The sequence below is a fragment of the Pinus tabuliformis genome, chromosome 5_2 (genome assembly GCF_031772625.1).
Source record: "Pinus tabuliformis cultivar Carrire ecotype Pingquan chromosome 5_2, CPIR1, whole genome shotgun sequence".
In the NCBI taxonomy this organism is placed as follows: Eukaryota; Viridiplantae; Streptophyta; class Pinopsida; order Pinales; family Pinaceae; genus Pinus; species Pinus tabuliformis.
The window spans coordinates 547,637,946-547,660,228 of record NC_142306.1 but is presented as its reverse complement, the minus strand read 5'-3'; the positions used below and the strand labels follow the sequence as shown (position 1 = coordinate 547,660,228).

Genomic DNA, 22,283 nt, shown 5'->3' with positions numbered 1-22,283 from the left:
ACTATTCCAGTTCTACTTTGAATAAAACAAATATAGATAAATAAAATTATTAATCATATATAATATATATATATATATATAATTTTATTTTTTTTTACCGACTTTTATTTATATTTTAATAGAAATTATTACATATTTAAATTTATTAAATTAAATTAAGTTTTCTAGTTATTGATTTTTTATTATTTCTTCTCTATATAATAATAATAATAGAATTCTTTATCTACATTTTGAAGATTTAAATAATAAAAAGTTTATTAGTTAATTCTTAGATTACAAAAGAAATAATATAAAACTAATTGATTAACAAATTAACTAATTTTGGGTCCATTTTTATTTCTCTTGGTCCAGTCCTGTCCCGTATCTACTGTAGCCATTGGAAACACGTGGACGAATAAATTGTGATGTAATTTCTCCAAAAACTCTTTTCAAAAAACAAATAAACTTATCTTTTATGTTAAAAAATGAAAAAATTTAATAATTTCATATTTTTTCAATTAAATATTTTATTTAATAATAATAATAAATAATTAAAATAATTTATCTATTATTTTTGTTTTTATAAATAGAAATCAAATTAGTGTATGAAAATTTTATTGGTGAAACATATGTCCCATTTAAATTTCAAGAGATACATATTTTAGTGTCTTTGATTTCAAACCTGTAACCTATTGAGAAAGACAAATACATTTAACCATTAAATCCACTGAAAGCTTATTTTAAAAACATTAACACTCTCCATTAAATCCACTCAAAGCTTATTTTAAAAACATTAACACTCTCCTATTTTAAAAGCATTCAATATTTTTAGAGTTTGTTCGTGGAAGACGAGGAGGTCTTCACCGAAAAGTAAATAGAAACATTAGTTGTAACTTGTACTACTCTCTACCAATGAACTTCAGCCCAACTTACCGCCATGATTTCTGGAGAGAAATCACACTTACGACAACCTGTCCCACAGACAGCAAAGAAACTTACAATTCCGATGCATATGCCAACTAGACCGACTAATGGCGGGTCCCAACCTGAATCCAATGGAAATTCAGTACAGGCGTGCCCCCTGTATATAGCCTGCGTTGAAGGGCGTATAAGTCAAATATTTTGCTCATGACAGACAGGCTAAGTGTTCAAACAGTTGGCCCACCTCCACAGTCACGCACTTATCTGAGTCATGATTCGAACCCACGACTCACCCTCGTCCCTTTTAACTATCTTTTTCCCTGTACCGTCGGGTACGGGTACCTCAGTCGGACGCTTGCCGAGCTCCTCATTTCCAGTAGGTAAGGGCTTGGAGAATGGAGGATGCGCAAAATAATTATGGTACTTTGACACGTAATTTTAGCTGGGATTGAAAACTATTGAGAGGTTCTCGTTGTCAGATTTGAATGCGTCACATTGCACCGCACAGGATATTTGAACACTGGAAAAGATATATAAGAGATTTGCAAGTCCGGCTTTCGGATTTCACAGATTGCCTCAAGATTTCTGCCTGCAATAGTTCGACTTCCGTCTGGCCGTTCTCTGGATTTGTTTGCGCAATTTTTAGCGATAAATTTGATTAGGGAACTCGTTTTTACTCGGTTGCCTCCACGGATTATTGCTTCCGGCAGGTACTTTCATTCCACGTTCAGCTTAAATTTTGGGATTTTAAAAATTTTATTGGTTCTTTCGCCAAATTTTGGCTTGATCGTTACACCGGTTGTTGCGGATAGTTTTGGCTAACTGTTCTTTGAAGTTATTCTTGCAATTTTCAGCCAAAATTTTGATTCACGAATTCGTTTTTCTTGGGTTGCTTCAACGGATTATTACTTATCGCAGGTATTCCACTTCACTTTAAGCTTAAATCTTTGGATATTAAAGGTTTTCTTTGCTCTGTAACCTGAATTGTAAAAATTTTGGTTGATCCCTACACCGGTCGTTGTGGATAGTTTCGGCTAACTCATCTTTAAAGTTTTGGCTCTGAAATTGTGCATTTAACCTTTAATACCAAACAATTTTGAAGAGTATAACGGAAACTGCAATTTGTGAAGTTATTCTGGGTTTCGGGGATCCAGTTCGTGTGTTGACGTGTATGGCGAGCTTTTCTTCTTGGAAGAATAATGCATTCAAACGATCTGAGTGTCGATTGGTTCTTTGAGAACAAGCAGAGCGGCTCTGCTTTGCTTAATTTAAAGTACAATAAAGAGATATAATAATGTACTGATTCTAACAGTTGCTCCTCCCATAGGTTGGTAAATAGGTGTGATTTTAAACAATTAAAACTCCAGGCGGTGAGAGGATGCTGTTCTGTGTTTCTTGATTTTCACCAGGTGACAAGAGCTTCCATATTTGCTTTCAGTTCATTGGACGGTTTATATCATTTGATCAAGAAGCGCAGCCGTTATATGAGCTCACGAAGTTTGCTCCGTTGAGCTACATCTGAATTCAAATAATACCTATCCCATACTGACCTCCGCTTTAGTTCCATAGGTACATACTGTAAATGAAGTAAACTTAAATCAGCGCCTAATTAAAAGTAAAGTTTGTCAATTTTCGACTGCGCGCTTGAAGCAGTGAACTCTCCTTCTGATCGCTGTTACGTAGAACAATTCTCGTAGTGATACGCAAAGGTTAAACACCCTTTTGCTGCAGTACGCACTGCAACTGTGATTTCCATGGCTATCTTAGTTCATTGAAGCCTTAAAATGATGCATATTTTTAGGATTTACAAGCTTTAAAGAATCACAGGTCCTGTTCACAGCAAAGGACGTGTATTTTTTCCTTCAATTAGCCATGGCCATTGTTTATTTTCCGGATTTCTCTTTCTTTCTGATAAAGAGGTCATTAGATCACCTTTTGCCCCTCCAAGAATCGCAGTTAACAAATAGTTAAATATTATTAAGAAGTTATAACATTAAATAAAAAGCGATTGATAATTCTAATTTCGTATTCAAAATATACGATAAGTGTAACCTCAAATATTATGATGAAAAATCTTAAAGTTTAGAGCCTAAAGTCGGAGTAAGAACACGCCTTCAATTTTTATTCGGAGCACCAACTTGAGCATGAAGGCTAAGATTACTGTTAACGGTCAGACTAATCCTAAATATTTGTTTGAAGGCTAAGATTACTGTTAACGGTCAGACTAATCCTAAATATTTGTTTGAGTAAGAAGCTGGTAATTTATTGTTAACGGTCAGACTAATCCTAAATATTTGTTTGAGTAAGAAGCTGGTAATTTATTTTTTTGGATGAGATTAACTTTGGTTTGAATTTTTTCTTAAGTGATTGGAAGTAATGCTAGTAATAATCTTGGGTTTTAGTGACGATCTGAACGAATGAACCTCTGTTATCTGGTTGGGATTCTGGCCTATTAGAAATTCCCACCCTTCAATTATATATATTTAAGAACATTTTATTCTATTCCAGTGTTTAAAATTTTAGTGTTTAAAATGGGCTTACAAGTAATCTCCCGCCAACCTGACTGAACATTAACACAGATTCCAAAATCCAAGATACTCAATCTAATACAAAGTTGAAGCCGAGACCCAGGACAAGCCTTATTTGCTTTGCTATCCATCCATATTTGCTTTGCTATCCATCCATAAATGAGCGAGGGCAGTATATGCCGACCATCAAATCTAAGTAGATTATCCAAAAATAAATATATATTACCTCAACATTTATAAATTGATAACATACCAAATAAGACTCGCCAAGACTTAGCACGTTAGAATTTAGAAACGAAGTGACTTGAACCGGTAGATTAAGATGAGGACAAATTTGCAAGTACATTAATTTTCAGTTCAGGATTTTGTTATCCTTGGTTATTAATATTTGATGCGTTTTAGTCTTTTTTTTTTCTGAAATTTTTTTGGCTTAATCTTTTGTTGATGCTTATGACTTGCCTTCTGGCTGCCCTGTATACACAGTCTTATATGTCATGTCATGGTTTGGTATGTGCTACTATATATGTTTCTTTATGAACCTTTGGCATTTGCTTTTTGTCTATAATGCCCTCTTTCGTGGCTGTCATATGCCACCCTTATGTATCTTATGTTGGTTTTTATATTGTCTTAATATAATCCATAATGCTTTTTTATTTGGTTGAAGAAAAAAGTACATTAATTTTTAGGGAATAAATTGCTTTTTATTTTCGGAGACCGAGTACCTTACCATTTAGAAACGAAGTGACTTGAACCGGTAGATTAAGATGAGGACAAATTTGAAAGTACATTAATTTTCCGGAAATAAATTATTTTTTGTTTTCGGAAGCTATGGGTCTTATTCACATCGATGCCAGCTAGTTTAATATAGAGAATTCTGCAGAATAGTCCTGCTTTCTTGAAAGTTTTTATAAAATATATTAAAATAATTGCAAAAGTTGGATGCGTTAAACATTAACATTAATAGAAAATTTACAAAACTAAAATCGATTTTCTCATTCAATCACGCGTGGAAAGACAATCCTCATGAATAATTCACGCGTGAATAGACAGATCTCAAGAATAAGGAAGAAAAAGGTAAGACAATCCTCATGAATAATTCACGCGTGAATAGACAGATCTCAAGAATAAGGAAGAAAAAGGTAAAAATGTTTGAATGGGGAACGTTCAATGGTTAATAATAAGTTTAAATATGAGTAATAAATACATTTGAATGGACAAAAAGCTATTTTAACCCCCCAGCATTTGAGTTACCTTTTGTCAACAAGCACCCTCCCATGGTCTACTTAAATATGAGTAATAAATACATTTGAATAGACAAAAAGCTGTTTTAATTTACAATGGGTAAAAGTGATATTATTTTCTATATATTAATTATTTTATTATAATTATTTAAAAAATATTATAAATTATAATTAAAAATTATATTGTTATGGTACTTTAATGATTTGTGTAGGAAAAGTGACATTATTTTCTAAATATTACTAATTCTATATTAATTATTTTACTATAATTATTTAAAAACTATTATAAATTATAATAAATTAAAAATTATCAATAATTATTTGGTTATTGTATTTTAATGATTTTTTTTTGGTAGTGAGGTGCTATACATTAACAAGTGGGTGGAAAGTAATATTTATATTTTTATGGATAATGTGAATTTTATTTATATAAAGATATTTTATTGATATATTTTATTTATTATAAGTGTTTAAAAAATATTTTTATTATATATATATATATATAGATAGATAGATAGATAGATAGATAGTGGTAAATTTCATTTTAATTTAGTTGTTGTAAAGGGTTAGATTTTAGCTCTTGCTCATTTTAACTTATTTGAAGAAGACAAGCTCCTGGCTAATCACAAGTAGTTTAAAGTCTTAAGTATGATTAAATAGTGGTTTTATTCTAAATAGTATTTATAAAAAAGCCAATGTTTCTTATTCCTTAACGTTACCTTTAATGAGCTCTTGTTTTTCAATAACATATAAGCCCAAAGGGGTTGGATCCAATGATGGAAAACAAGGATTTTTTCACTATTTGGCAAGGTTCATTCTCGACGGGGGGCCTAGCCTAGAGTTATGGGACACCTTGAAGTAGTGGTCACACATGTGGTTGCATGTAAAGAGATTATATTATATGGTTTTATGGCTCATGCAAACATAAGTAGATCAAAGCCCACCCCTATATCCTTCAAGTTTATTTTGTCTAGTATTCATAACTCAAGTGGTTGGGCTTTGTTCTTCTCCCCACCTGGTTTCAATTCCCATAAGTGTCATGTTAGCCTCTTGTATCCTATAAGTGATATGTTGACCTCTTGTGACAATGCTCCTCACCAAGGTTCACTTCCCATAAGTGACATGTTGGCCCCTTATGACAGGGCCAGAAGGATAGATGCCCTTCCCCGCCTTCAATTACCACATGCTAGCCTCTTGTGATAAGGCTCCCCAACAAGGGTCAATTTTCTCAAGTGACATGTTGGCCCCTTGTGATAAGGCTAAAAGGGTAGATGTCTTTCCTCGGGTTCAATTCCTGTAAATGACATGTTTGCTCATTATGATAAGACTTTCCACTAGGATTCAATTCCCATGAGTGACATGTTGGCCCCTTGTGACAAGGCTAGAAGGGTATATGTCTTTGAATCCACAAATGACATGTTTATTTATTGAGATAAGGCTCCCCACTAGGATTCAATTACCTTAAGTGACATGTTGGCCCCTTGCAATAAGGTTAGAAGGGTATATGCCTTTGAAACCACAAATAACATGTTTACTTATTGTGATAAGGCTCTCCAATAAGGTTCAATTCCTGCAAGGGACATATTGGCCCCTTGTGATAAGGCTCCCCAATAGGGTTCAATTCTCACAAGTGACATATTGGCCCCTTGTGATAAGGCTAGAAAGGTAAATGCCCTTCCGTTATCAATTCCCACAAGTGACATGTTAGTCCCTTATGATAAGTCTCTTCATTAAGATTCAATTCTTACAAGTGACATATTGGCTTCATGTGATAAGTTTAAAAAGATAAATGCTCCTCCATATCCCTTAAATATTTAAATCTTTGCCATGTCACAGATAATTAATATATATACCATAATAATAAAAAAAAAACTCTAACTTTATATATATATAAATAATTAATTAAAATATAAATTTTAAATAACTTTTATGAAAAAATATTCAATTTTATTATTTTTCAATTAAAACTTAATTAAATATTTTAATTAAATATTATAATTAAATTTTGTTAATCATAGATATCTAGATTTGAAAAAGATATATTTAATATATTGTAAAGGTGAATAGAAATATTATTGTTGATATAAAATTGAGTAGGTAAATTTTAAAATATAAATTTAAATAATTGTTTTTATAGATAACTGATTCAAATCCCTATAAATGTTTACTTATAATAAAAATAAAAAATAAAAAAGAAATCATAAATTTGAAAAAAATATATTTAATATATTGTAAAAGTGAATGAAAGTTATATCATTGTTCACAGGAAATTGAGTTGGTCACCCTCTATTATAATAAAATTAAAAATTAAAAAAAAATCATAAATTTGGGAAAAATATATTTAATATATTGTAAAGGTGAATGAAAGTTATATCATTGTTCATAGGAAATTGAGTTGGTCACCCTCGATCATTGCCATAGCACCATAATATCATAATATATATTCACACAGCGAGACAACATCCACTATCATTTTTCCGAAACACTCTTATGATATTTAATATATTGAAATAGATTCTACTATATAATCATTTATGTATTTTCCTGTCTCTTCCATATTTTGTCTACGCCAAGGACAACCCATTCCATTAATTAATCTTTTTTTTCATCTTTTCAACGCATGAACTTGGCCACCGATTAATACAAGTATACGGATGAGATAGGATGGGGATAGAGAGCAGACTTATAATTTTGCAGAATGATTCCCCGGATCAGATATGATAAGTATACTGCCATGTGGCAAGCACTTTGAAATGTGTTGAAAGAGCACCTGCTAAGATAATGGATTCCAACAGAGACAAACTTTCAAACCACGGATGAGAAAGCTCACGCTAAACCTAACAACATAAGTGATCAGCTAAAATTATAATCTGCGAGTCCACGTCTATCTTCCATAGTGTTAATAAACAACGGATTTTTATCGAGCGGGAGGAATTGTTTTAACCTTTAAAAGTGATTGGAATTTGGGTTAAAAAATTTTAATTTTTTTTATAAACGTAGTGTTTGAATTATGTTTTTGATAGTGGAAATGAAATCAACATCATCAAAAATTTTCAAAACACATAAAATCATGAAGTTTAATAATTTTTATTTAGATTCACAAAAATCCTAATAAATTTTTTTAAAATATGACCAAAATTTCTATAACTTTAAGACAAAATAACATAATAACTTTTAAAAATGCTAATCAAACTACCAAATTTATATAAAAATCAAACTACCAAATTTATAGAAAAATCAAACGCAATAATATTACCTAATTTATAGAGAAAACAAAAGCAATTTGTGAAAGAAACAAATCCCTGCCATTTACAGAGAAGATATGGAGTTGACATCTGGAAATTGGACCAAGTACAAAGGCAATTAATATTCTGGGAGCTACTGGACCAAGTACAATGTTCTTGGAGCTATTGGACCAAGTACAAAAGAACATCGCAATCGATGCTCTTGGAGCGATGTTGTGAATATAAAGTGGTTGGGTGAGTAGGGTTGTCAAACGGAGCAAAAAAGGTCTTGGGCTCTGTGGAATAGCTGTAAACAATATATTTTCTCCTGTTTTTTCCAGACATGCACGCCATGCTGACAATGAAAAAAAATTAATTCGTGTTCGAGTCTTTGCTTCAGTAGAGGAGAACCATTAAAAATGTGTTTTCCCTTTTTCTTATTTGGATACACACAACCGCTTAATTTGGTCAGAACTTCTAATACGACAACCATTTAGTGACAATAAAGAAATTTGCCATTCTCAAAGCAAATCACACTGAGCTTACTTTCTCGCAGCAGATGCCAGCTGGATTATTAATCACGATGGGTTCTATTCTGAAATTAAAGAAGAAATGGACTAAGAGTGTAGTTAGGTATGTAAGATGTAGAGTTTCTTAAGAGTACATGTAGTTCATGTTACAAATTTTATTAAGATTTTGCTTTATTTATGGTATAATTTTCTGACCAGTTGTTTTTATATAGTTGGTTAAATATTCACGATATTATATTATAAATTTTAGTTATTAGGTGTATGCATAAAAGTTAGTTAAATATTCACGATATTATATTATAAATAATATATTATAAAGTTTAGTTATTAGGTGTATGTATAATATTCAAATGATTAATGTTGTATTTTAGTCGTTATTGATGTGGAAAACCTAAATTACTGTGTTATACAGAGAAAAAATTGATACAGGTTATATCTTCAAGGTATTGAACCATCTTTAAAAGGTTGGAGTGTTACATTTTTACTTTTAAAATTCTTATAAAACCATTTTCAAATAGTTTCAGAATCAAATTCTCCCTCTTCACTTTTTCGGATACATCAAATTTTCCTCATGTACTTTATTTATATGAATAACATACCAACTCATGAAGCTGCTCTGCCACCGGTCTAAACCCTACTATCACACCTAATTCCCAATTAACGACTAAAGCAGCCACTTTATCTATTACCTACTTAGGTCCGGTTGTATCATGTCAATTCTAACTCCTGTAGGTAGGCTATGTTTTCAATTAGTTGGCCCACTCAAGCTACGACAATATCACGCTTGTCTCTCGTTCAGGAGAGTAATTGACCGAAGCTGCCTCCTCCATCCATTTTCATTCTCGCATGCCCAGGGAAGTGTATCTGTCGCAATTTCAGGAGGCGGTTCTTGACTTTTTGAGTGTCTGGTGTCATGATTCAAAGGCGTCACATTGCAGCACGAATTTTTTTGTTAAATACGAAACTGGCGGCTTTAAATGCCATCACTTAAAGAAGATTGTTGTTACCAGGGTTACGTTTGAGTCATTTTTCAACCATAAATTCAATTTGCCAACTTGTTTTCGGTCGTGTTGCTTTTTGGATGTATTTTCGCTTACATTAAGCTTAAAATTTCGGATATTGATTGTTACTGTTCTTTGAATGTTTTAGCTCAGAATTAGTCCATTTAACCTCAATATCAAGGAATTTACTTAGAATATAGCGAAATCAGCATTCTGTGAAGTTAGTCTGGTTTTCGGAGCTCCACATCGTGCACTTAGTTATGTACCGAGCAATTTTTTTTTGGGGGAAAAATAGTCCAAAGTTTAAAGCGAGCCTCGCATCTTTCAGTTGTACATCGGTGTCGCATCAGTAACTTTGAGGTTCCACTTTTAGGAGCTAAGCTAAAGTACCATCAATAAATATAACAACGCAACCGGTGCTTATTTGTGTTTCCTATAGCCTCGTATTCAAATGGCTGGTTTTGTCCACTATTATTGAGAAAAATAGTCCTACCTGTAATGTCTCTCCAATATCCCTACGTGTAATATGTCTCCAAATTGTGTAGTTGAGATGGTTAGTAATTGAATAGATATCATTAGAATATAGTAAAATTTAACATATATGGCAGTGTAAAAAGTCGATTTCCACTCATAATACAATACATTTATGTTCATTATCCATACATTTTTAGATCTACCCATAGAGCTATCTTGTATCATTGAGAAAAATATCTGTATAATGTGGATTGTTTTGTGTAATATTAAAATTAGAAGAGTTTGAAGATGAGATAGTTAGTATGGGAAGAAAGTTATGGTTTCTAAAAATATCATTACAATATTTAAATATAATTAAGTAAAGCTTAATATAAACATAATTAAGTAAAGCATAATATATATAGTATGGTAAGAAATTAAAAGATTTTCATACATAATACATTATACACATGCTTATTATCTATATATTTTTAAATCTATCTATAGAGCTATCTTGTTTTGAACCAAGATATATCTAACTCTTTTGAAGCCATGAAGATACGGTCGACATAGATTAGTTAGGGCACATGTCAAACTTCTCAATTTCTACTTTGTCTATGCACTAGTCAACTATTCTATTCTAACAACCTAAGTAGTTAAATCCCAAGTTCACTATCCAATTAGTCCCTTAAGTGAGTGTCTAGTTGACTATCAATTGAATCCCTTAGTCAACCACTCAGTAGACCACTAAGTGGACTCTTTTAGTTGATTGTTGACTTATTGTCTCTACAAGATCTAGAGAGGTGTGATGAACCAACATAGCTTGTTGTTTCAACACCCCCCTATCAACACAATGTGTTGGAGATTCAAGAGGTGAAAGTACTTTTGTACACCCTCCCATAATTCCAGCTTCCTAAAGTCCAATCATAATTCAAAGTCTCACAAACTTAGCCTCTATGAGAAGCTTCATAATGATATCAAGGACCTAATCATGTGTCCTTCAATAAACAAGTTTCACAATATTTTCTTGTATTAATTGTCTCAGATAATAAGTATGAAGCTCCACATGCTTCATTTTGCTATATGCAATGGAATATTTTGCATTATGAGTGTCACAATACATCATAATTGATGACATCATTATAAAACCAAGCATTAGGGGAATTTTGAGGTAAAAAATGAACATCAAAAGAAAAATGTACTAACATAATTAAATTTAAAATAACCAATAGGATTCAAAATGATGATATCTCTGAAGGAAAATATTTTGGATGGAAAAGAAGAAAACTACTTTTTTTTTTAATTTTATTTTTGGCATATCTCTTTATAAGTTTACTCAAATGTCAAGTGTGGACACTCGTTGGATGTAGAATTAAATTCCACATCCAACTAGTACCCACTTTGCATATTTATGAGTAGACCCACATCGAAGAAAATTGAAAATACATGAAAAAAATGTGTTGAACTTGATTTAATTTTCTTCGATGTAGGTCTACTCATAAGTATGCATAGTGGGTACTTATTGAATGTGAAATTTAATTATGCATCCAACAAGTGTTTGCACTTAAAAATTTGAGTAAACCTATGAGGAGATATGTTATGTAAAAAATTAATAATGTTGTAATTATAGATTACTTAGACAAAAGGGCACGATCAAAAGATCATGCCTTTTCAGTAAGAGGCACCTGAGGTGGTATATATTTCTGTCAATTACTGAGCTATTTTTCTCTATCTGGTATCAGAGCATCGATCCTCTGCCTCTGTTGTTTCCCGACCATTGTTACTCCATAGTGTCTGACACCCATCTCTTTCGACTGTGCCTCCTCCATCCAATTGTGCTCTTTGTCTGTCATCAACTCCCTATCACCATTCAACTATTCTACCACCCCTCACTCACTTTATCGTCCACACTTCGTACTCGGTTAACCACGGTTCCTTTCCCCCACCTCTGCTCCCTGCTACAATGATGATGAAAATATCAGTGATGCATCCATTCAAATGGAAGGTGAAGCATATAATTGGCATATATGGCGGAAGAAAATGACACATACTATCAGTTGGAAGAAATTCAAAAATGCATTCTTTAAGAGGTTCCAAGGTGTCAAAGAAGAAGAGTTATTCACAGCACTCACCAAGCTACAACAAAAAGGAGATGTGGATGAATACACTAGAGAATGGGAAACTCTAGCTACACGAGTACCTGATTTGTCAGAGACTCGTCTTATTCAATTGTACATCACAGGACTTCAACCACGTCTCTAGGTTGAGCTTAAGCTTCATGACATCACTTCTATAGAAGAACAAGGTAGAACACAAAAGCTGCAAAAAAGAAGCTCGAAGTGATACAATGGCCAAAAGTTGAAAGAGTATATTCGAGATGAATATTTCCCAAAATTGCTAATGCAGATAACACAAAATATGTTCCACCACAACTACGTGAAGGAGGAAAAACTAATTCGGAAATGCAAAGAATGAAAGAAGGTAAGTGCAAACTTTGTGACAAAAATTGGGATTCTAAACATAAATGTTCTAAGGGAAAAGAGACCAAAAACCTATATACATGTGAAGCAACCAATGATTCAATAGTGAAGAATTAAACTGTTGACAGTGCTGGACCCGCCAACATGTCAAGGTATCTCCCCAGTAAGAAGTCCCAACTATACCTTAGACTATTTGGAGTAGGAGTCCTAGAAGTGGGTAGTAAATCTATGTCTTGACTGCAATAGCGCGTAGAGGTAAGCAAGATATCCTTGTCGGAAGCAAGTGTGTGACCTTCCAGCGAGTCAAGAGAGATGCATGGGAAGGTTCTAACACACAAAAGGGGAATGAAGTGTATCCCTTAGAAGCTTGTAATAATACGCAACCTGAAAGGAACACACGAGTTGAATGACATCACAAGCTGGAAAGCAGAATATTCGACAATACAAAGTGATGAGTTAAACCAACAACACGCTTCAATAAGATTCATACAATCATATATGGAATAGTCCATACATCAATGCATAAGTAAAACTACATACATTGATAAAGTAACTAGAATAACTGAACTACAATAACAACATATGCATGAAACATGTTGGCTCTACTATATTATTTAAAGTGAAAGTTCCATCCATACATACAACCATGACAGCCATTAGCCCCAATAGTGGAACATTACAGTCAACACTGCCTGCTCCTCCAAAGAGATGTGCTCACTCTGCATTGTGGAGAAGCCAAGGCTCGTCACAATACTCTCCAAGCCCTCTCTAAGCAATGCTTAGCAAAATCTTGGCTCCCAAAAGCCCATTCTATGAGTTATGAGGTTCTATTTATAACAAAGGGTGGGGTCGCCCTTGACATTCCTCTTTGTGACTCTTGGACTACCCTCGTGACTCTTTACATTACATATGACTATTTGTATTCCACTAATGACACTTGGGATCTCACTTTACATCATGTTTACAAAAATGATACATTTCCCCATATACCCATGTGGGACAAAATTGGCTTGAGTCAGCCAGACAAGGCAACACTATGACCCGGATGGCTGTGGAAATACCAGCTCATCAACCTTCTCTTCGTGATCCTCGATGACGAATTGATACCACGCTTGATAGTGCACAATGGTATCCGCATACTCTTTGATGGTGTCCTTCTAGAAACGAACTCTTGCTTCCATTGGTTCTGGGTATACTGATTTGGAACCTCGTTCCAACTCATCCTGTAAAATTCGCAACTTAGTCCTGAGCAAGGTTGGACTAGCGATGTACATCCGCATGTTATCTGTGCTGACTTGAAAATTTGCGTTGGTGGTCGTGAGCTTCAATTGATCAAAGTATGCATCGAGCTATAGTTTGACTTGGTTCTTCTCTTTGGCCTCGGTGAGCGTATCAATTAACGGGGTGCCATACTTTCTCACCACGACACCCAAACTCTTGTAAAACCGTGCATACGAAGCCTCCACACTGGTGATGAGCGGTGAGAGTTCCTCATAGTTTCAGATCTGACTCCAGATGCATGCTTTGTCCAACTCTACTTGTGGCTTCATCATCTTGTGTAAGTGAAGTGGGGCTCCTGTGTACCTCATTGTCGATGTTTGTACATGATCAAATGTAGCATGTATGTCTGTGAGTGTTCGCACTATCTTGGTGCAGCGCTACTGATGACCATGTAGGTGGACATTTTCCTTGTGCATAGTGACAAACTTGTCATACAATCTCCACATGACTGTCTCAAGAGCCAATACTTCAACAAGTATGGCCATCTTCATCTCTACTCTGGAGGATCCTGTTGATTGTTCCTCTCTTTGCTTGGTTGCTTGCAACTCCTTAGCCATGCACCGGTTTTCTGCTATCAAGAACCTAACACTTGAGCTCATGGCTTTGACATAAGCCTTTGTAGCATTGGCCAATACGGTTGGATGTCTCCGTACATCTGACACAATCACCCGTTATTCCAAGTGTGCAGGTGATGCATGCTCATCTGGGGTGTGCGCTCTATGTGCTTGTACAACTCTGTGTTGTGACTCATCAAAGGTTATGTTGTACACCTCTGTTTCCGGATGGTCCTCAAAGACAATGGTATCCCCTTGTTCACTAGGGACTTTCTCTATTGTTGGAGCTAGTGAAGCCTGTGGAGTGACCTCGGTTGCTTTTGGCATGAGGTTAGTATCCTAATCCTGTTCCGATTGCTCCATCTCCATGTCCATATGTTCTATTATTTGTTCATCCTATAAAGCAAGTTCTTGTTCCTAGGGTTGCTTACCGTGTTCCTCATTTGTTGCCGATTCAGAGTCTTCAACCTGTATCGGTGCAGTATGTGTTGTCTACGCGCCTTGCACTTCCTCTTGTTCCTGTTCATGCTCATGTTGCGCTTCCTTCTCTCTTCTGCGTAGCTCTTGTTCTTCTTTGAGCTTCTGTTGGACTTCTTGCAACATCCTCTCTGCATCTTCCAGCCTCTGCTTCTATCTCTTTCTTTGCACTATCCTCTTGTCATGTTGTCGCCTCTTCGCATCTATCTACAAAGCTACCTTTTCCACAAGTGGGTCTTCCTGAAACTTGTAGCTTTTCTCCGTCTTTGTGATTTCGACAATCTTCCTCTTGTCTTTGTCTTACACATGTTTGCTGCTTATTGTTGTTGTTGTTGTTGCTCCATGTGGTGTTGTTTCCTTGACTGTTGCTAGCCACTCCACTGCAATGTTGGCTGGTTCATTGAGCCTAGAGGAGTTATAACAATATCTCCATGGGTCTTCCTCTGGCCAATGGCACGCCCCGTGGATCCAAGGATAGTACACTCTCGCACAGTGGTCCCTACATAAACCATGTGGGTCATATGGGTTGAAACTACTGGTGTCAAACTTAAACTTCTTGAAATCTACCACCTTGGCATCCACTTCTTTCAAAATCCTGATCACGTACAACCCAATTCGCATAAGAAGCATGGGCCATGGTGCCTTCTTCTTCTTGTGCCATCCAGCTGATAACCTTGTTGAGATGTGGTATACAACCTCCTGCATAAGAAAATTGTCTATGGCTAACCTCGGAAACACATGCAGAGCTTTCTCTGCATTGTACATCCTGATGAAGGTGCTTTCGGGTGAGGCGTACCAATCTACAATGTTCAACAACGCCTCTGTTGCTGCCTGGGACATGCAGGACAGACCTTGTTCAAAGATCATCGTGTACAGAGGGGCGATTAAATGGTCACATATTCTAGCCATAACTCCTCAGTAGCTGCAATTTGAGAGCAACTTGCAATATATTTTCACAACAGTCTCTGAAGTTGTACATACCCAACCCATGCCAAGAAACTGTTGGGCACAGATTGCATCGAGCAAGTAGGCAGACATGAAGAATTTTTCTTGTTGATCCTTGGGTAGACTCCGAGCATTGGATAGATGCCCTTTCAACTAGAGGGCCACCATGTCAGACTAATTGAACGGTTTTCCTTCACTTGCCGGTTGATCCAACATAGTAACCCAACTTTGCGGGAAGGTCTCTGTACTCCCTTGGCCATACAAGCGACATGCAAAGATTACCAAGAACCAGTATGCCTTCCTGAGTGTCTTCATCTTGTATATCTGGTTGGGTGTTGTCCTGATCTTTGTTGGCTTCTTTACCCAACGCTTCAAGATATCTCTTATGTTCGTACTGTCGTTGGGAGTGTAGAACGATGCATCCATCCTACTCACTAGGAATGGAAAATGAAATGCCTCTTAATAATCCTTCGTCCTAAAGGAAGCAAGCCTTTCTCCACTGACACTGCTCAGTATCATTGTCTCAGGATCAGTGTGTGAAACAATCCAGTGGAACACATCTGTGCAAGGGAACATAGGAAACCTGCATGCAACTTTGTATAATCCTGACTTATGGATGTTTATATAGACCTGTCGATCCTCCAGATTCTCCTCAACGCTGCCTAAGAAAAAGGTGTTGATGTCTTTCCATGTGATCTTTATGTCTTTCTCGATGAACATTTGTGTGTCTGTGTACACGGGTAAGTTGATAGACCCTTGTTCAACCACGTCCCCAGTATTGCTTTCAACTATGTCTTTTGATCTAGCTCTCTTGGAGGCCATGATACCTGTACTGTTGAGAAGCTTCTCAAAGACCTGTGATACTTGGAGACAGAGAAGACACTCATGGCAAGACAATGTGAGCTAAAAACATCAAACAACTTTGAGAAACATTTAGACAACAAACCGGTGATTGCTGGGAAAGATTGTGTAGCACTGAATTCAGGAAGCTGGGAGACTGTCAGCTGGAACTACACATTACACAGTCCCAGCTACGAGTGAGGGTGACTGGTGGCTGGATCTATGCAATGCGCAGTCCAGAGTGACTGGCTGTTGACTGAAACTGCGTAATGCGTATAATAGTCAGGTTGGGTTGTTGGTTGGAACTGCGCATTACGAAGTTCCAATGGGCAAGATTGCGCACTGCTTCCCAGGATTTTGCATAACATAGTTGGGAGACAATGTGGGAAGCCTCTATGCAATTCTTGGAGGCAAGGAGGAGCCTTGACTGCCACGAATGCGCAGAGCTTGCTGGGGGACATAGGATCAGGGCCAAGACAACCTAGATCTGAGCAATGGCAACTTGAAAATATGAAGGAGTGATTATGTGTGTGAAGATGGTGCAGATCTAAGTGAAATAATTATGCATGTGATTCAAGCGAGTTCAGAAATCAATTAAACAACAAAACCAAGAAGCTCATGAAGCAAGTCGTTGAAACGATGACTGTGAGTGCAAAAACAATGTTATGCGTGTGACACTAAGGAAAGGTAATGCAAAACTTGAAACAACACTTCTACAAGCTAAAATACATTGAAACACTAGCATTCATTCAATAAAACCAAGGAAACAACACTCATACAAGCCGAAAACTAAAAAGCGACAGAAAAAGCGGCAAAAGGCATGAAAAGCAAAACTTACCCAAAAAAGTTGCGTCGACTGTGTTGAAGGTTCCTAGATGCCTTAAGAATGCCATAGCTCCAAGATTGAGTGTGAAGAATGAGCTCTAAGGCATTGTTTAAATAGATTTTATGAAATTAGGGTTTATGACGTGCATGCCACAAATCTACGAAAAATCAACACTTGGCGGGGAGTTTCTAAAAATAGTTTTGCATGTAACTCCTATTGCTAAAAATAGATCCCTAAAATCTAGTGATGATTTTTCGCTTTTTTCCTTTTTTCTTTTTTAGGAAAGTTGTTTGGCATGCAAGGAAGGATTGCGCAGTTCTAGAGGGAATTGGGCAACCTGTCGGCACATGCAATGAAAAACAACTGAGGGAAAAATTCTACGTTGTTTCTGGACTGAGAGGTCATGGTTGATTGCCCAACTCTACGCAATTTTCCGGAGCAATGATGCTAGACTGCTCTGTGCATTTCCGGAGAGCAATGCAGCTGGCCAGTTCCATGCAATTATGGAGAACAGTGCAGTTGGCATGTGCTGCTCTGTGCATTTCTGGAGAGCAGTGTAGCTGGGCCAGCCTACGCATTTTTGGATGGCAGTACAATTGGCTGAAACTGCACATTTCTAGAGAGTAGTGTCGACTGGCCTGCTCTGCGCAATTTCCAGATCAAGGCTAGTTGGCCTTCTCTGCGCAATTTCTGAGTGCAGGGTAGCTGCTGGGCTGCTCTGCGCAATTCCAAAGGGGAAGACAAGATGCCCTCCAGGTTTGTGCAGTTTTTCCCGATAGCCAGTTGACCATATGTGAACCAAGTGTTGGGTGTGCTTGTGGTTGATTGACAGGACAATTGAGTTGAACACAAGTTGTTAAACGACAGATGAATTAAAATAAACACAAGTACCTAATCAATGCAGGGTAGCTGCGATGATTTCGAGGATGAAGGCTCCAAAACAAAGCGAAGGAAAAATTTTGGAGGGTGATTGTAGCCGTTACAACACAAACATAGAAGAAGTTGAAGATTCTCCACAATTTTCTCCAGAATTGGATAGCGAGAATATTCCATAAGTGTCATTATCAACCATTACACGTATATCTCAGCCCCAAACATTAAAGTTAAAAGGACATATAAAAAAGATAAATGTAATGGTTCTAATAGATACTGGTAGCACCCACAACTTTTGGACTCATATATGGCGAAAAGGATGAACATTTTCACATATACGATGCCCAACATGAAAGTGATGGTAGTTGATGGAAAGAAAATTGAAAAAGTAGGGAAATGCCATAAAGTCAAATTGCATATTTAGGACTACAATTTATAATATTTGTTCTACACTATACCATTAGGAAGAGTGGATGTGATCCTAGGTATCCAATGGCTACAAACCTTAGGCACTTACTCTTCCAACCATTAAAATAAATTTATAAAGTTTAAATGGGAGGGGCGAAAATACAATCTATATGGGTTCCAACACCCAATCAAATTGTATTGTCATACCAGATGATGAAGGTGATCCGGAAGGGAGCACCAGTGTATGTAGTGCAGTTTCATCATATGGAGATGTTGGCTTCAAGATTGGTTAGCAAAGAAACCCCTGAAGTTAAAAAATTGATAAAAAAACACAAAAAGGTGTTCCGAGATCTTCCTATGAAGATGTCACTAGAAAGAGAAATCCAACACATAATTGAAGTCAAATTAGGGTCAAACCCTATCAATATCAAGTTGTATAGATATCCACATCATAAAAAACTAAAATCAAAAGATTAGTCCAAGATCTCTTAAAGTGTGGAATCATCTCAAAGAGTAGAATCCTTATGTTGCTCTAGTGGTTTTAGTCTAAAAGAAGGATGGATCCTTTAGATTGGGTGTAGATTATCGAGGACTGAACAAGGTAACAATTAAGAATAAGTTTCTGTTTCCCTTTATATATAAAATGATAGATGAACTTCATGGAGCCCAATACTTTTCAAAACTGGACTTGAGATCGAGATACTACTAGATCAAAATAAGGCTAGAGGACATACCGGAGACTGCTTTTTGAATACATGAAGGTCATTATGAATTTAAGGTAGTTTTTGTTAGTGTTATTTGGTGATATTCTAATCTAAAGTAAAACATGGAAAGAGCATCTACAACATTTGAAGCAAGTTCTTACTATATTAGAAGAACATATGTTTTATGCAAAGATGTTCAAGTGCACCTTTGGAAGAGAAGAGGTAGAGTACCTCAGACAAATAATATCCAAGGAAGGAGTAAAAGTAGATCCTAATAAGATCAAATCAATAAATGAATGGCCCAGACCAATTAACCTCTCCAAATTAAGAGGATTTTTAGGGTTGACTAGATACTATCGAAATTTTATTCGAAATTATGCTCATGTATCTGCACCCCTAACAAATCTGTTGAAAAAGAACTCCTTTCAATGGGGTAATAAGGTAGAAAAATGTTTTGAAGAATTAAAGGAAATCATGTCCAAGGCACTCGTATTAGCAACTCCATATTTTTCAAATCCTTTTGTAATTGAATATGACACTTCAGGTTTTGGCATAGGCGCAGTATTGATGCAGGGTGGTCATCCAATAGCATTTGAAAGCAGGAAGCTCAACAAGTGAGAATGTCTCAAGTTTACATATAGTAAGGAAATGCTCTCCATTATGCATGAACTATCGAAGTGGAGACAATATCTCCAGGGAAGTAAGTTCTTAATACGAACAGACCATAATAGTCTTCATCACCTCCTCCAGTAGAAAACACTATCTACAAAACAGTAAAGGTGGATCGAAAAAATTGTCAACTTCGACATGGATATATTACATAAGAAAGGGAAAGGCAATGTAGTAGGAGATGCTCCGTCAAAGAAAAACGAAGAGTCATCATTACTTGCAATATTGGTTGTAATTCCAGAAAGGCTTAATGAAATTCGAAGTGAGTATGCAAAAGATCCAGAAACAAGTGCTATAATCAATAACCTTTCTCAAAATTCGAAAATTGAATGGAAAAACGATATTTTGTGGTACAAGGGAAGAATTAACCTAAGTCCAAATTCCAAATTTAAAGCCAAGGTTCTCAAAAAATCCCATGATTCATTGTCAGTCGAACATGTTGGTTTATTTAAAACCTTCTATAATGCACACTAATCATTTTTTTTAGAAAGAAATGAATAATGATATTCAAAAATATGTAGCAGAATGCGATAAATGTCAAAGAAATAAAAATGAGAACATTTTGACCTCCAGACTACTCCATCCCTTAAAAATTCCAAATAAAAAGTAGGGGGAAATATCAATGGACTTTATCAAAGGATTACTTATGTCTGATGGCAAGGACAAAATTCTCATAATAGTCGAAAAACTCACCAAACATGCACACTTCATAGGAATGAAGAAATCAGACTCAAAAAAACAAATCACCGAGATATTTTGCAAGAATGTATACAAATTACATGGGTTTTCCAAGGTCATTGTTAACGATAGAGACACCAAATTCAAAGGTAATTTCTGCAAGGAATTTTTCAAACATATAAGAACTTACCTCAACATGAATTCAACATACCATCCTCAAACAGAAGTTTTCAATAAATGTTTAGAAGTTGTTAAGCCCTTATACTACTAGTGTAACCCCTTATTTTTATTAGTACAACCCACTTATTATATTGATGTACCCATGTATTGCCCATATTGTTACTATTATGCCCCATAGAAGCCCACTATTGTTATTATTGTGCCCTTACATTATTATTGTTATGTCGGCTCTGATTATGTTATGACCCCTTAGACTCCTATATATAGAAAGGACGTCTTTTCATTTGTATCATCCAAGAATTGTTCATTTATGTAATGTAAAGGAGGTTGCCCCCTCGAAGAGGTTGAATTCTAAGGAATTGATCTATCTTTCCTATCTTTTTGTGAGCTGGTTTCATAACATTTGGTATCGGAGCTTTGGATTCTAAGGTTTCGTTACTCCAAACAGACTCCTGAATTACATTCCAAACAGGCGACTTGGGGAAAATCATTATAACTTTCTCTCTGAGCATCAGATTGAAATTTTGTAAAAAGGTACAAAAAGCGAACAGACTGTAGTTTCTTGTATACATTTTTTAGAGCCAAAGGTTGAAACAGGGACACGTGGCATGTTGTACAAGTTCGCTCTACTGAACTAGTCTATAATCAAGTCACTGTGGGAGATTTGGCATAACTCGTCCTTGGAGAATCCAATTTGGATCAGACTGGTGGCATTGGAAAGAGGACGTATAGGGCTACTACAGGTCGCAATTTTAGAACTTAAAGATTCGAAAGTACAGAGTTACATTCATTTCAAGATCGAGCTCCTAAAATCAAGAAAAAGCAAGATGAGGAAGTTTGATGGCAAGGATCCGGTAAATTGGATACTTCAAATGGAGCAATATTTTGATCTACATGGTGTACCACTGTTACAAAAGGTATGTATTGCATCTTCATATTTAGAACCGGATCAATTTTTATGGTATGAAGGGCTTTGTTCTCGTAAACAACTTGTTACGTGGTCAATTTTCACGAAGGAAATGATAGCACATTATGAGGATACAAAGAGCAACACCTTCTTTAGAGCAACACCACAACAATTGGAAAGAGTAAAAGGGCTTTGTGACATAGTGGAAAGCAAAATTATGGAAACTAGGAAGCATACCCCTCACAACTATAAATATGGAAGTGTTGTTTCTCCCAACCTTCCACAACCTACAAGGGTTACACCACAACAATTGGAAGAAAAAAGAGAAAAAGGGCTTTGTTACAATTGTGATAGCAAATGCACTAAAGGTCATAAGTGTGCTGAGAAGAAATTATTTTACATAGAATATGAAGAGGAGGAAGAAAAGGATCAAGGAACATCAAAAGAAGAGGATATACACCAGGACCCCACCCCAGAGAAAGAAGAAATGAATCAGACCATATCTTGTAAAGCATTGACAAGAATTACCACTCCTCAAACTCTCAAGATAGAAGGACATATCAAGAAGAAAAAGGTGCAAGAAG

The 22,283-nt window shown here is 35.8% G+C and overlaps 1 protein-coding gene across 2 annotated transcripts in view; it reads left to right on the top strand.

Moving 5' to 3' along the window:
* The first annotated feature begins 1,256 nt into the window (after nucleotides 1-1,256).
* Nucleotides 1,257-22,283, top strand: part of LOC149160104 (S-type anion channel SLAH2-like) — a 208,592-nt gene continuing 187,565 nt past the window's right edge. For both annotated transcript variants that reach the window (XM_089436608.1, XM_089436609.1), the window contains exons 1-2: nucleotides 1,257-1,610; nucleotides 1,755-1,818. The gene's annotated coding sequence lies outside the window, so the exon portion shown is untranslated. The remainder of the gene's footprint in view (nucleotides 1,611-1,754; nucleotides 1,819-22,283) is intronic.